The 16,981-nt window shown below is 43.1% G+C and overlaps 1 protein-coding gene across 2 annotated transcripts in view; it reads left to right on the top strand.

Moving 5' to 3' along the window:
• The first annotated feature begins 2,973 nt into the window (after positions 1–2,973).
• Positions 2,974–16,981, top strand: part of FHL2 (four and a half LIM domains 2) — an 86,440-nt gene continuing 72,432 nt past the window's right edge. The window contains exon 1 of one of the 2 annotated variants that reach the window (XM_045283985.1): positions 2,974–3,106. The gene's annotated coding sequence lies outside the window, so the exon portion shown is untranslated. The remainder of the gene's footprint in view (positions 3,107–16,981) is intronic. The other variant, XM_004704332.3, reaches the window with a different exon arrangement.

Raw genomic sequence — 16,981 nt, forward strand, 5'->3', positions numbered from 1 at the left:
CAATGGAATGGGCTCCTAAAGACACAATTATGGCACCAACTAGGTGGCAACAACTTGCGGGGCTGGGGCAATGTTCTCCAGGAAGCTGTATATGCTCTAAACCAGTGGCCAATATATGGTGCTGTGTCTCCAATAGCCAGAATTCGTGGATCCAGGAACCAAGGGGTGGAAGTTGGAGTGGTACCACTCCCTATTGCTCCTAGTGATCCACTCACAGCATTTTTGCTTCCTGTCCCATCAACCCTGTGTTCCTCAGGCCTGGAGGTCCTGGTCCTGAAGGAAGGAACTCTCCCATCCGGAAACACAGCACGGATTCCACTGAACTGGCAGCTGAGAATGCCTCCTGGCCACTTTGGGCTTCTCATGCCTTTGGATCAACAGCTTAGGAAGGGTGTCACTGTACTGAGTGGTGTGATTGATCCTGATTACCAAGGAGAAATTGGACTGGTGTTATATAATGGAGATAAAGGAGAATATGTCTGGAATCCAGGAGATCCCATAGGCTGACTCTTAGTGCTACCATGCCCTGTGATTAAAGTAAACAGTAAGTTATAGCACCCCAATCCTGACAGGACGTATAATGACCCAGACCCCTCAGGAATGAAGGTCACCCCACCAGGCAAAAAACCACAGCCAGTTGAGGTGCTTGCTGAGGGCAAAGGTAATACAGAATGGGTAGTAGAAGGAGGTAGTTCTACCTATCAGTTATGACCACGTGATCAATTGCAAAAGCGAGGTTTGTAATTGTCAGTGTATTTTCTTTTTATGTGCTTATTGCATATCTTTCCTTTGTTCATGTATGCCTTATCAGATACAATTGGACTCAGTGTGTTTTCATTTATATGTATGATAGGTGTTTGATGATAAGTATAAGTGTGATTTCATTAATGTCTGGGAATTATATAATTATATATGGCTAAAGAATTGTGTACAGGTGCCAGGTTGGCAAGGGGTGGCTTGAGGTAGTTAGTTTATTGTGCCAACCTGGCCGATAAATACATGTGGGATTAATTGAAGGGCAGAGAGATAAATGGCTTGGCGAGCCTCGCCTTTCTAGTCTCTTGTTCTTTGATCAGCGGACCAGTGTGCGGCTGCCTTGCTTGTTCTTTGCCTCAATTTGCAAACTACACTACGTGGGGACACCTAACCCATGGACTGTGTCGCTGTCATTTGAGGTTCCTTCAAGACCTGCTTCGCCACACAATTGAAATTTACATATCTTGAGCTGGGGACTGTCGGGCCCTGTCATCTGACTGACTGTTGGTGATCTGTCTTGCTGTTTGCTGCCTGTGCCCGGATAGCCTGAATTACTCTACAGAGGACTACCTGGCAGTCCTCAAGACTTGAAGGACGCCAGTGTCTCACAATTGTCTCACGGGAGTGAGTTACACTGAGCCATTTGTACTGCTTTATAATTTAACTATTTATTTCTTGTGTTATATATCTATATCTATATATATCTATATATAAAATTATTAGCAATCTGGTTTTGTCTCTCTAGAGAACCCTGTCTAACACAGCCACCCTTTATCCAGTCAAAACCAGTATTTCACATTTGGTGCATACCCTTATAGAAAATCAGAATCTGATGTAGTAATATAAGATAGACATACCATTTCTCTCTCAAAGGAAATCCTGCTTTTTATTACCAACACACCATACATGTTATTTCTAGGTCATTAAATATTCTTTGTTGTTAGTCATACAGGTTGGTTTCAATTTTTCCCAATTATAAAAAGAGCTTCAAGAAGTATCCTTGTAGCTCTCTCTTGGCCCATGTCCATAAGCCTTTCCTTCCAATACATTCCCAGACATGGGATTGTTGTATCAACACCTACAACCACTGCCAAATAGTCCTTCAGAGAAGTTGAACTCGTGCTTGTCCCCACACCCCCAACCAACTCCTGCAGTGCGTATTCCAGAATCAGGCACTAAGGATGACTCAAGCACTATTGTGCCCCAAATCAGTCTTCCCCCTCCCTTTAGTTTCATAGAGAACATTACTTGTACCTTAAGACATTCTTATGATTATACATGAGCAGAGAGGAGAGGGAGACAGGGAACTTTCTTTAAATATATTCTATCATCAGAGAAGTTTCAAATTGGAGGCTCTTGAATCCCATATAAGAATGATGAGCCAACTGCATTTCTAGGAAATAAAAAGTTAGGACATAAACCATTTGGGAAGAATGTATCAAGTCTTGGGGGTGTGGGTGAAGGTTATATTCATGATAACAATGATGTATAACTGACTACAATCATATATACCCCATTACACTCCCATGTACGTGATTATTGTCACCAAGAACTGACTGCAATCATTATAACCGAACCACCCGTTGGTAGCGGGTTGGTTCAACTCATGCCAACTCATCCGGATGTGTGAGTGTCGAAGTGGCTCCACAGGGTTTTCAGTAGTTGGTTGTCCAGAAACAGATCGCCGGGACTTTATTCTGAGGCATCGCTAGTGGACTAGTTACCTCCAACCCTGGAGTTAGCAGCCCCACCAGTTAACTCTTTGCACCAACCACCCAAGGACTCCAGACCTCAGAGGCACGATGTGGCCTAATGGAAATAGACTCTCACTCCTGTGCCTGCAAATGCAATCGCCTCCAGCCGCTTAGTTTTATAGCTAGCCGTTGTCTTTCAAGTCTTCACTCTGAGGGACACAGTCATGTGTCAGCCTGCTAGGCTGCTGTCTGCTCTGCTGTTTGTCTGATAGTGTGTGACCCCTTGCTATTGATTGTTGTCCAGTCTCCACCCCCAGGGCTATTCTTTTGAGAGTTGGGCTATGGGAGAGGGCTGGGATGTCCTTGAAGTAAGCACACCAAATGGGGAACTGGCAGCCCCTTTGCATCTGCGGCTGAGGTCCTTTAATTTGGATACCTTAAAAGGCGTGTACAACAGAAGGGCTGAGTTCTTATCTCCTGTGGATGGCTGTTCCTCTGGAGATGCCTTATTTATAGCTTCACTGGCTTGAGCAAGCCCAGCTGGCCAGCAGCTTCACACACATGGCCAGGCTAAGCCACTGAAGAGGTCAGCCCTGTGCTGTCCCTGTCCCTACTGATCAGGCAGGAGGGCGGAAGACAGAGCCACATCACAGCAGGTAAAGACCACCCGTTTTATCCTCTGCCCTTTGCTTTGCACCGCCTCCATCTTTCCCTGCTTGTGTCTGGAGGTAGGCTCTTTTGATAGCAACTGTAATCTGAAAAAAGGAGCCACCGTGGCCTGGTGGGTTATGGGTTGGGCTGTTAACCCCAAGGGCTGCAGTTTGAAACCACTCATGGGAGAAAGACAAGGCTTTCTACTCCTGTCAAAATTTCCAGTTTTGGAAACCCATGGGGGGAGTTCTGTGCTGCCCTATAGGGTCGCCATGAATCAGAATGGGCTTGAGGCCGTGAGTTTAGGTTGGGCTATATGTAACCCAGGGGCTTCCTGCTCAGTTTGAAGGAGTGTCCCACTGCTGGGAAAGAGCTCTCTGACTCTGGACGTTTCCGACCCTGGACCGAGACTCAGACATCACTAACAGGTGGAGTCTTCCACCTAGCCCAGTGCCTCCTCTGCAGGCTGTGGGCAAGGAAACGTCCCTTCAAACGTTTCCCTGCTACCTGCTCCGATATCCAGCCACCCTGTGCTCATCTTTGCGTCTTTCAGTGGGGATCCAGACTCTATGGTGTGTTTTGAATGCTGGACAACTTTTTTTTAACAGGGAAAGAAGAAAAACATAATAAACATTGACAGTCAGTGTGGGGGCTGGGTTGGGAAACTAGAGCACACTGGAGCTTTTTCTCCATGATAGAATTTCCGGATGGCCTAGGGGGAAGAGGCAAATTACTGATGAGTCTGATTACACACTGGGAAAGTATGTTTATACAAAATGACTTGTGATGGCTGATGGTTCAAGAATACAAATAACTGTTGCTTGCTTTGAACGGAAATGCATTCCTAGGTCACCAATTGCTGGAGCTGGACATGCACCAGTGTGCACTGTGCAGCCCTGAGCAATGCTCTAGCCAACTGCACAGCAATGTCAATAATGATAGGGCCTTAAAGGACGTTACACACCATGCAAAAAACTGTTCTCTAGCCAGACGTTCTGCCACGCACTCTATCAAGTCCAGTCTCAAAAGAAAGGGGTGTGGGGTGGGGGTGGGGGGTGTCGTTCAATTGTTTAAAACTCATTCTGAGTTCAAAAGATAGTATTCACACCTGCTTTCTAGGCGATTGCTTTTTTGGTCGGGTATTTTTGGTACATGGGTTGGTTGCTATCATTATTGTTTCTTATTGTCTTGAGGAATGACATTTGAATTTTATTATATTTCCGTAATAAAGTTGATGATGTTTTAGAGATATGACCTATCTTACAAAAGTTTTTCTTTTTAACCCAGTAGCTAAGGATACCATTAAGATGATGACATTTTTTGGAGATGTTTTCTAATATTGAAGAAAGGTTTTCATGTGCTGGTCTTGTGAAAGGTGCCTGTGTTCCGATTCGGCATGCATTCCCTGACTGCTCACTTACCGAGATCTTACCTGTCTCTGAGCACACTTAGCACGGATAAACTGCCTCATTCTGGCAATGTGTCCAGCATATTTTCCATCAATTGCGCATCCCTGAAGCTAGTCGAAATCAGATTTCCTTATGCGTTTCTAGCATTCTTAGCATAGGCACTCATCCGTAGTCTGCTGGCCCATGAAGGATTTCATATTTATAACCCTGGGCCCAGAGACTTTGACATTAAATTCTCCCCTTCCCTGCAAAGAGAGATCAAATATATTCACTCTATGCAGTCACGGAGCCTGGGGTGGCGTGGGGGCTGTGTGGTACATGTTGTGCTGCTCAGTTCAGCAGTTTGAAACCACCAGCTGCTTCAAGGGGGAAAGAGGAGGCTTTCTGCTCCTGTGCAGAGTCACAGCCTCAGAAACCCACAGGGGTGTTCTGCTCTGTTCCATAGAGTCACTATGGGGCAGAATCAACTCAATAGCTGCACGAGTACCTATTGAAGTATGCTACACCAAGTTTCAAACCATTAAACTGTAGGCATGAAAAAACATTAAATAAAAACAGAAACTGTGGGTAAAAATGCAAAATCACAATTAAAGGAACATTTTACATATAATTAGGGAAACAAATTATAATGAAAGAAAATGTGTGTGTGAATCATGGAGTTATTTGGCCATCTATTTTTTCCTCGATTTATGTTGATTACATTCTTACTCTCTGCTCAAAATTATGATTCTTTGGAAATAGATTATCTCTCGATGGCATTAGGTCCCCGAGTGGCTCAAAGGGATTGCCCGGAAGGCTGAGGGTTCAAATCTCTCCTGCAGTGCTACAGAAGAGAGGACTGGTGACCTCATCTTCAGTAAAGACCATTGTCGAGAACGCCTCAGGGAGCAGTTCCCCTCTGTAGCACCCAAGGTCATCAGCCTCAGCATCAACAAACACCGCAGAGGTTTTAGTTTGTTGGTTATATCATATTATTATTTGGTCAGTTGGAGTATTCAAATATTTAGAATAGCAGGAGTACACAATGCATAAAAAGAACATTTAGATGAGTCATTTTATAAGCAACTGAGTATAGTAAATAGTTTCCGAATACTTGTTTCACAGGCGTCTGATGATATTAATTCTATCTCCTGAATAGTGGAAAAACCATGTCTTGAGCTGGGGGTGCACTAAGACGGGCTTTATTCATTCTTTTATTTATTTATTTATTATTATTGCAATTGATTTGTCAGCATTTCATCATTTAATCTCCAGTATACTGACATAAAATGACAAATAGAAAGAAACGACCTTAATGTCTGAGTGCTTGTGTAGCACAAATGCCACCGTGGGAAGCTGTCAGCAACACCATTTAGTTTCTCCCAATTCTACAGGCTACCAGTCCAGATCAGGATCTCAGACACGCCTGGCCCTTCTTTGTCAGTAGTCCCAGGATTCCTTCATTCCTTGGTTTGTAGACAATCCTCAGATGGTGTTTGTCTCCTGCGTGTGTGTCTTGTAAGTCAGAGCAGGATAGATTAAATTTAAAATCCACTACCTATGTGGTCATGAATTAATTTACATAAGAAAACCCCATTTCCAAACAGTATTGCATTCACAAGCATAGGGGATTAGGAGTTCAACACATATTTTGGGGTATATAATTTTATCCATTACAAGAACTAACCTAAGATCTGAACAATTTATTATTCATCAGATTAATTTGATAAATATTTTAAAGGAGTGAATTTTTATAATTTGGTCTTTATTTGAATTTAAAAGATCATTTTGTATGGAGGAAAAGAGGAATTAAAATGCATTTTAACAGATGACTTTTGTTAGTTAAAAAGTAATGCTGAAAAACTAACCTGAAGAAAAACATTGCCGCGTCAACAAGACATAAAATACTCTTGTGTGCATGTTATTAAAGAGGAATCTTCGATTCTACCTTAAGGAGAAAGTGCAAGAACTTCCTTTTGGGTTTTAAGAAGTGAGCCTTCTTTAGCTGACTGGATGGTGTCTAATGAGTATGAAGGAAGTTGCCCTTGAATCCATTGCAAGCTCTGACAGCTCTGTGGATGTCAAGATTAGCAATGTTCCATGGAGTTTTTAATGGCTGCTCTCCAGGACGTTCTTCAGAGGCACTGGAGGATTGTCTCAGGATAGACTCACACCTTTTGGTTAGCAGCCAAGGACGTCGTACCAATGAGAGATTCCATAAACGAGGTTGAACCAAGCCAAACCCACGGCCATCAAGTCCATTTATTGACCGTGAAGGTTGAAGGGTTCCACGGTCGTAAAGCTCTACAGAACCTCATCTTTCTACCAAGGAGCTGCTGGTGGGTTTGGACCACCAACCTTGCAGTTAGTAGTCCAACAGTTTCCCCACATGGCCACCGAGGCTGCTGCTTCTCACTGCCATTGAGTCGATACCAACTCAGCGGTGTCTTAAACAAGAGAACCAGTATTTCATTGTGACCTGAATGCTACCATAGTGCTTTCCGCAGGCCCAGTTTTGTGCTGACAAATCTAAAGAAATGCCCAAGTGTTGTTCCTTGGTTCAGAATACAGAGAAAAATGGCGATGCTGATGACTCTACTTTCTCTAATCATGTCCTTTGTAGGGAGATAAAATGGACAATATTGTGAAAAATGATCAGAATGCAAAGACGTTAAAACAGGGTTTATTTTGAGCAGTTATTTTACATGCATAAAGAGGACCACTCTGGGGGGGGGGGAGAGGGGTGGAGCTTAATGGGAACTAGTTACAATAAAGCTTTTAAGAAGAGGTAGGAGGAGGATAGAAAATAAACCATTAGTAATGTGATTGGACCATGCCCTTACCTTCCTGACGTCAGCTGGTATCAGGCTACTAGGGGGTCTTTGGCCTGGCCAATTTATGCAAATATGTAGGTGAAGAATTTGGGAGATTTTTTTTTCTTTTGCTTAGGGAATGCATTTCCATGGGGACAAAGTACTTAGTTGTCAGTGCTTTGGCATTTTTTAAAGGCCTCCAAAATTCTGGCTATTTACATACATGTAGAGATGACAAACCTTGAAATTCAGTGTCATACTTAGCAGAGGGTAGAACCGGGATGACCTAGTTTGAAGACGGGCTCCAAACCTGCTGCTATCGAGTCAATTGACACTCACGACACCCTCATGTGTTGAGATAGAACTGCTTGGCTGTGCTTGTTAAGAAAACAGATGCCCAGTTCGTTTTCAGGCAGCCCTACTGGGTGGGTTCTAACCGCTAACCTTGTCATTAACAGCTTACCACAAACTGCTTGTACAATCCAGAGGCTTCGGTACTATTATGATTCCTAAATTCAGATAAGCAGTGCCATTTGTATTGGCTCGCAGTCATAGGGACCCTTTGAGACGCTCCCTGGTTCTGAGCGACCTTCACAATTGTTGTCACGTGAGCCCCTTGCTGCAGCCTCTGTGTCCATCCATTGTGTAGAAGGCCTTTCTCTTTTTGCTGTCCTTCTCAGGGAACTGGTCCCCCCATGACAGGTTCAAAGTACGTAAGAGGAAGTCTTGCCACCCTCATTTCTTTTTCTTTTTTTTAATCAATTTGTTGGGGCTCATAAAATTTATCACAATACATAGATCAATTGTGTAAAGCACATCTATACATTTGTTGCCCTCATCATTCCCAAAATTCGCTTGCTTCTTGGGTTCCTGGATCAGCTCATTTTCCTTCCCCCCTTCCCCCTCCCTTCCCACTCCCCCATGCACCCTTGATAATTTATAAATTATTATTATATCTTATATTATACTGCCAGGCGTCTCCCTTCACCTACCCCTCTGTTGCCCATCCCCCAGAGAGGAGGTTATATGGAGCTCCCTGCGATCAATTCCCCCTTTCTACAGCCCCCTTCCCTCCTGGTATCGCCACTGTCACCCCTGGTCCTGAGTGGTTCATCCATCCTAGATTCCCTGCGTTTCCAATTCCCATCTGTACCGCTGTGCATCATCTGGTCTAGCCAGGTCTGCAAGGCAGAATTGGGGTCCTGGTAGTTGGGGGGAGCCACCCTCATTTCGAAGGAGCATTCTGGTTGCACTTCCTCTAGGACTGATTTGTTCTTCCTTCTGGCAGTCCCCAGTCATTTCAATACCACAGTTTCAATGCATCAATGGGTCTCCTAATTCACTGTCCAGCTATCACAGGTACAGAGAACATGGAGAAGATGGAGGCTTGGGTCAAGTACACCTTAGTCTTCAAAGTGACATCTTTAATTTTTAATATTTTAAAAGAGGTCTGGTGAAGCAGCTTTGCTCAATGCAATACATACACCCTTTGACTTCTTTACTCCTGCTTCCATGAGTTTATATTGTAGGTAAAGTATAATAAAATATTTGACAATGCCAAACCTTTCTCCATCGATCGTGATGTTGCTTATTAGTCCAGCTGTGAGGATTTGTATATTCTTCACACCGAGTTGTAATCCACACTGCGGAATGCATTCTTTGACTTTCATTCGTGTCTCTAGGCCTCTTTGCTTTCCGAAAGCAAGAGTGGGTCATCTGCATATTGAAGGCTGTTAATGAGCCCTCCTCCCATCGTGATGCTGCATTTGATGCTGCATTCTTCTCCACATAGTCCAGCTGCGTAGATTGTTCGCTTTACATACATACTGAATAAGCATGGGGAGAGGCTCTAACCCTGATGCACACCTTTCCTGGTTTGGAACTCCTCACTGTCTCCTTGTGCTGATTGACGGGACTGTCTCTTGGTCTATGTCCAAGTTCCGTGTGAGCACAAGTCAGTATTCTGCAATTCCCATTCTTTGAAATGTTATCTATAGTTTGCTACGATCCGCATTATCGACTAGAACACAAGTAAACATCTTTTGGGTGTTCTCTGCTTTCAGTCACGCTCCAGCTGATGTCACCAATGAGTCACCAGTGATATTCCTCACTCCACATCTTCTTCCGAATGCCTGGTGGCTCCCTCTCAGTGTACTGCTGCAACCATTTTGAAAGGAACTTCAGCAAAATTGTACTTGCATGTGATATTAATTATATTGTCTTATAATTTCTACATTCCATTGGGTTGTCTTTCTTCAGAATGGCACAGATATGAATCTCTTCTGATTGGTCAGATAGCTTGGTTCCTAATTTCCTGGCATAGACTTCCAACTGTTGAATTCATTGAAATTTAGGCACCTACTTTTTTGGGGGGGAAGGGGGGCCCTGTGAAAACCTTATGAATAGAGGTAAAACATTGCCTGACATAATACATGAAGATAAGCACCTCACATTGGAGGGACTCGAGATACTTGTCCCTAAGTGTAAAGATTTCAGGACCTTCATTTGGTGATGTGGCACAATTCAAATAAGAATAAATCGTTCTAAACATTCATTAGTAATTAGAGAATAGAATGTGTACAGTATGGATTCAGGAAAATTGGAAATGAATGGAATGTATGAAGATCAATTTTCTAGGTATGGTGAGCTGAAATGGGCTGGCAGTGACCCTTTTGAATAATATATATATATAGCATTATATACATATATCTATTAATAATATAATATATTTATAATGTAATACTACTATATATTTATATATATGGTACTGTGCTAGGAATGAAAAATTGAACAGGAATGGTGTCATGTTCAATGTCAAAAGAATATTTTTTAAAAAATATTTCAAGATTAATTCTGAAATACCACAATGTCAGCAATAGGATAATATCCAGATTCTTACAAAGAAAACTAATTAATGCAACTTTAAAAACAACAATAACAAAACTAATGCCAAGGATAAAAAATTGTCTGTTTTTAGCAATTTCTTTGGCCTGAAATGAATAACCATGTAATTGAGATGCATTAATAGCTACTGGTTATTGAAATGTGAACATTGGTTAAAAAAAAAAAGAAGAAGAAGAAGAAGGCTCAATATCTGGGGAAAAATAACCTTGGTGATAGAAACGAAGCTTGAAAATTGAGTGAGGGAAGTTTGCAAAACCAATGATTTGTTCATTGCATAGGCCTTTTTCATATACACAGATGACATCTATACATGTACACCTACTACATTTGTCAAAAGACTATGGAGAAGCTTAATATCATCAGTCAAAACAAAACCAGGAGCCAACTACAGAACAGATCATCAATTACTTATATGCAAGTTCAAGTTGAAGCTGAAGAAAATTAAACCAAGTCTATAGTGCCAACATGCAAACTTAAGGATAGTCCGCTTGAATGTTAAGAACCTTTGACTAGTGAACACTAATGGCTGAAGGCCTGATGAATGGTGCAATAACATCAAGCACATCATACATAAAGAAAGCAAAAGGTCATTAAAAGACAAGAAGGAGTAAGACATGACAAAATAATAATAATAATTTACAAATTATCAAGGGTTCATGAGGGAGGGGGACAGGGAGGGAGGGCGAAAAATGAGGAGCTGATACCAAAGGCTTAAGTCGAAAGCAACTGTTTCGAGAATGATGATGGCAACAAATGTACAAAAGTGCTTGACACAATGGATGGATGGATGGATTGTGATAAGAATTGTACAAGCCCCCAATAAAATGAATTTTTAAAAAAGACAAGAAGAAAAGGAAAGATGACAATGAACATCAGAAGAGACATTAAAACTTGATCTTGAAAGTAGAATAGCAAAAGTAATGGAAAGAAATGAAAATAGCCGAACAGAAGATTTCAAAAGGCACCTGGAGAAGACAAAGTATTTTAATGTGTTACACATAAAGTGTTACAATACTATGCGCAAAGACCTGGAGCTAGAACACAAAAGGGGAAGAACAGAAGCAGAATGTCTTGAGCTGAAAGAACTGGAGGAAAATTCAAACCTCAAGTTGCAATATCGAAAGATCCTATGGGCAAAATAAGGAAGGACATAGGAACTTCCAAAGAAGATGAATGGAATGCACAGTCATTGTACCAAAAAGAAGCAGTTAATGTTCAATCATTTCAGGAGGTAGCATATGAATACTAACCAATAATATTAATGGAAGAAGTCCAAGCTGCAGTGAAGGCATTGGTAAAAAAATTTAAAAATTTTTAAAGACTCCAGGAATTAACAGAATGCCAATTGGGATGCTTCAACATATAGTTGTGATGCTCATTCATATATCCCAAGAACTGTAGAAGACAGCTTCCTGGCCAACCTACTGGAAAAGACCCATAAAAACCCTATGAGCAGGTGCAAATTTGTTGGCACTCAAATTAAACCATCCTGGGCGAGCATCCAAGTAAGGGAAGAAATATTCACAACCACAATTCCATGTCTACAAATAACCTCAGATGGAAAACTCTGCCCGCAGCCAGGGGGAGCACGGGGAGCCAGGGGTGGGGATCTTCAGTTAGAGCACAGTTCACAATCAGTGAGGATATATGGAAGTCCAGTGGCAAGTGCAACATCATGTCAATAATGACATTTTGATAGAAGAATTGATAAACCCATCAGCTATTATTAAGTAGCAGCAGTAGTTTCCCCAGGCTGGCTGTTGATTAACTACAACAGGATCCTGGCCCCTGCCCTGGGCTGTTTCTGCCTTTGTAGACAGCACTCCCTGCTTCCTGGGAAGTGGAAGCATGCCTCGGCCAGCTGCAGGCAGGAGCGGCCAGGGAGAGCGAGATGTAATACCACGGTGTCTCTCGGGGTTGAAATAGGCTATCATATTTATAGCTTAAATTAGGCCATATCTTTGTCCTACTCAAAGTACTCCGATGGCTTCCCAGATGAAAATCAACTTCTAACTCTAATCGTAACTCAAAGACTTCTACATAATGGAGGCCCCAGGAATCTGACCCCATCTTCTTTCTGCCCCATCCTTTTATGGGCTCCAATCATACTGCTCTTTTCTCCAAACTGTTTTAAACACTGCCCTTTCCCCTGGCTGGTGCCACAGGGCCTTTACACGTGCTGATGCCTCTGTCCTTTAGACTTTCCCTGAAGGTAGTCACATGCCTTATTCCGCCTTCATTCACATCAGTCCTAGAACCCCTGTGAAACTCCCTGTCTACAATTGCCCTCTGCCACTCTTTAGCTCCTTACCTGGATTTGCTTTTCTTTAAAGCACTTGATCTCACATACATACAGAGCTACATCTGTAAATTTTCATGTCTCTGGCTATCCATGTGTTTGTATATACAGTGTATATAGACTCTACTCTCATAAACAGTTGCAGTTTTGGAAATCCACAGGGGCAGTTCTACCCTGTTCTATAGGGTCACTATGAGTCAGCATGAACTCAATGAGATTTTATGTGTGTGTATTTAGTTGGGGAGAGGCACACTGAAATATAAGCGCCCAGGAAAGATGACTCTATTTGTTTACCAAAGTGCCTACAACAGCAAAGGGCACATACCCTTGCTATCAAGTTGAGTCCAGCACATTGGGTGCTCTAAGGCAGAGGAGTGCTGCTCCACCAGGTTTCCAAGGCTGGACTTCTTTACGGAAGCAGCTGGGCGCATGTTTCTCCAGGGAAGTCGCAGCTGGGTTCAAATCTTCTGACCTTTCTGGTGCCAGCTGAGCTCGTCACCACTACACCTCAAGGGCTCCCTAAATGCCACGTGGCATTACGGTGGTTGTTGTTGCAGTTGTGCGCCAGCTAATGCGCATCTGCTAAGTAATGGAGGCACGAATAATCCACTTTAGAACACCTCGTTGTGCATTCTTAGAAGTAGTTTCACTAATTCATATACCATCCCCCATCCATAAAGGGCTCTTTTTAGGATCTAAACCTAATGCTGCTCTGGCCATGGCTTACTCCTCATTGCGAAGATGTCTATGGTGCTTCCATTTTGCTAAGAGAGGAAAATCGGAGCGGGGGTGTCAGGATACCTGGCTCAGGACTTGGAACATGCCCAGGCACGTCTGTGTGTCTGTATGTAAACATGTGGCAAACATGTTTGTAGCAAAACTTTCCCCATCTCAACAGTCTTCATATGCACAATTCAGTAATTTTTTATGTTTATCACGTTCAGCTTACAAACAATATCCTTCTCCAAAATTTCCCATCACCCTTCATAGAAACTCATAGAAACTTTATAGAAACCATTAATCACCTCTTTTCCCCTCCCTCTTGCTCACTCACTGGTTTATAGCATCCTGGCTTACAGTTCCCACGACTGTAAATCTTTACATTAGCAGATACCCTTCTCTTTCTCCCGTGAGGCAGCTGGTGGATTTGAACTACCAACCTTTTGGTTAGAAACCCAGTGCCTAACGTGGGCTCAAACATGTGGCAGGCGGGTTTTTTTGCTTCCGTTTCATAGCACCTCATCTTTAACTAGAATAGCAATAGCCTCTTCTGCCTCTTACAGGGATCCAATATGGCAAGATTCATCAGCAACCTTTAGTAAACATTACCATGAACCAGAAAGCATTTTACTTGCACAAACCCTTCAGTCTTCACAACAACCTTATGATGTAGCCACTAGGCTTACTCCTCACTTACCGACGAGGCACACAGAAGTCTAGAATCATGCCTTAGCTAAGGATGGATTGCTACTGTGACACTTTTCAACCGTTGCAGTGACAAACTGGGTGTTCTAAAAAATTTTTTTTAATTTCTTAAGTATTAACTTATGGTTCTAGATGTCAAGTCAGACGGGGGTCTCACTCGGCTAAGACCAAGGGGCTGGCAGGATTGCGTTCCTTCCCGGAGACCTAGGGAAGAATTGGCAGTGCCCTTTCTGAGCTTCGAGCTTTGGGCACCGTCCGCATTCCTTGACTCGGGCACCTTCCCCCATCTTCAAAGCCAGCGGTGCTGCTGTTGCTGTCGGTTCCTCTGAAGTCCCGTCTGACTCACGACAGCCCCGTATGAACTGCACTCTGAGGTTGTGCAGGCTGTGGTCTTTCAGAGGCAGGTCACCAAGCCTATCTTGTGAGTTTGGGGTTGCACTGCTAACTACAAGGTTTGGGGGACAAGGGGCATCGAGGGTGAGTCTGGTCACATAAATCGTTACAGTCTTAAAACCCCTCTCTAGGGCTCTATGAGTCAGAGTCGACTGGAGGCCATGGGTTAGCGGTTGGTGTTCGGCTGGTTCTAAGAGTGCCCTGCTCTGGAGCCCTGGTGGTATAACAGGTTACACGGCAGGATGCCAGCTGGCAGCCAGCAGCTGGAAATCCCGACGGCCACTCCATGGAGGAAAGGTGAGGGTTCCTACTCCTGTAGAGAGTGACAGCCTGGGAAACGCACAAGGGCACACCTACTCTGTCCTGTAGGGTGGCTAGGAGTCAGAACTGACTTCATGACAGTGCGTTTGGAGTATGGGGAAGGGTGCTCAAACCAGAACATGTTTGAGAGCAGAAGGAGGAGCTTTTCATAAGTATGCCTGACCAACAGGTGTACGCCAGGTCTAATCTTTGGACCCAACGCGTCATAAACAGCCCCAAGGGAGGGACCTTAGCTGTAAACAGCATGGTTTGCAAGGAACTATCCAATCCTCATAAGCTGACCTGCAATTTTGAACACTTGTATGCTTTGTATGTAAAAAATAGGAATAAGGAAGTAAACTTTCCCTTAAAGCAGATAAGGCAAGTGACTCCTTATTGTGGCACCCATTTGCAGGTGATGTGTGTTTCTCCACAGACTTTTATTTCTCGAAGGGGGTGAGTTTACCTAGCAGCTCCCTTTTTGGGGAATTTTCCTAAATTTGCAGACTTCTGTCTACTCTCATACTCCACAGAATGTCTCCCTTGACTTTTAGATTCTCAGAGCTTCATCTTTAAAATAGAATAATAACAATAGTCTCTTATGCTCCTTAAGGGAATTTTTCCAAAAGTCTTTTGAATTGTGAGTCAAAATCTATTGGTAAACTCTGAACTTCATTGACTGGGCTAAGCCCAGCTTCTTCTGTGCAACTAAAATAAAATATTCAAACAGAAAATCATAGAAGAAAAAGTAGCACATAAATAATATTTCATGAAAGTAGTTCTCTCTATCCACACACACACATATGTGTGTATCTAAAAACAAGGATATGTATATCCTTGGTTTTGTCACCTAAAGACCCTACTAGTCTGTCACTTTGTCATACTGTGGTGGCTTATGTGTTGCTGTGATACTGGAAACGATGCCACCAGTATTTCCAATACCAGTCGGTTCACCCAGAGTGAACAGGTTTCAACAGAGCTTCTAGACAAAGAACAGACTAGGAAGTAAGCAGAGGTAGTCTGCTTCTTAAAAATTAACCACTGAGTCTAAGTGTAAAAAATAAAAAATAAAAAAATTAACCACTGAGAACCTTCTGAATAGCCTTGTAACATTGGCTTATGTGGTGCCCAAAGATGACCCCTCAGGTTGGAACAAGAAAGACCTCGCTGCCATCCAGTCAATTCTGACTGGTGGTGACCCTGGAGGACAGGCTAGAACTGCCCCGGTGGCTTTGCAGGACCGGACCCCTGTCTGGGAGTAGAAAGTGTCATATTCCTCCCGCAGAGCAGCTGGCGGTTTGGAACTATTGATCTTGCAGGAGCAGGACAGGACATAACCCACTATGCCACCAGGCCCTGAAAACACCACTGGGAAAGAGCGGTCCTCCTCAAATTAGAGTTGACTGTAATGACGTGAATGTAGCCAAGTATCTGAGACTTTCGTCTACTACTGGGAGTCACCTCAAAATGAGAAGACAGTGCTGCAGACGTTTAATAATGTGAGAAGCTGGACTAAATGAAGTAGAACGTGGTGTAAGAACTGGGGGAAAGTGCGACCACCTGCTTTATGCAGATGGCCAGGAGCCCTGGTGGCATAGTGGGTTAACAGTTAGGCTGCTAATAATCCCAAGTTCTGCAGTTTGAAGACCGTTCCCGAGGAGAAAGATGAGGCGTTCTGCTCTCCTGAGGATTTACAGCCTGGGAAACTGACAGGGGTAGTTCTACCATGTCAGCCAGGGTCACTATGGGTTTCCGTTTATATGAAGCTAACAAAACTTGATTGTTGAAAGGAAAGAGGACACGAAGCACTTGCTGATGAAAATCAGTTGACCGGCTTCAGTATGGATTGCAATTCAACGTAAAGAAAGCCAACACTCTCACAACTGGACCGACAGACAGCGCCAGGATGGATGGAGAGAAGATTGAAGGGGTCAAGCATTTCATTTTACTTGGATCCACAACCAGCACGCATAGAAGCAGTAGTTAAGAAATCAAACAATGCATTGTATTGGTCAAATCTGCTGCACAGGCCTCTTTAAAGTGTTAAATAACAACGATGTGACCTTGAGTACTAATGTGTACCTGACCCAAGCCACGGTATTTCAATTGCCTCATATGCCTGCGAAAGCTGGACAACGAATAAGAATTAATACATTTGAGCTATAGTTTGGGCCAAGAAAATTCAAAGTACCATAGACGTCCAGAAGAAAAAGAAAATCAGTCTTGAAGGAAGGATCGCCAAAATGTGTTCATTCTTCTTTGGTCATCTTCCTTATTCATTGTCCTTAGAGGGCGCATATGGATAGTTTATCCATAATTTGGACATATTATCATGAGATGCCAGTCCCGGGAAAAGGA

The sequence above is a fragment of the Echinops telfairi genome, unplaced genomic scaffold (genome assembly GCF_000313985.2).
Source record: "Echinops telfairi isolate 266 unplaced genomic scaffold, ASM31398v2 ScPeMD7_7467;HRSCAF=8505_1, whole genome shotgun sequence".
NCBI lineage: Eukaryota > Metazoa > Chordata > Mammalia > Afrosoricida > Tenrecidae > Echinops > Echinops telfairi.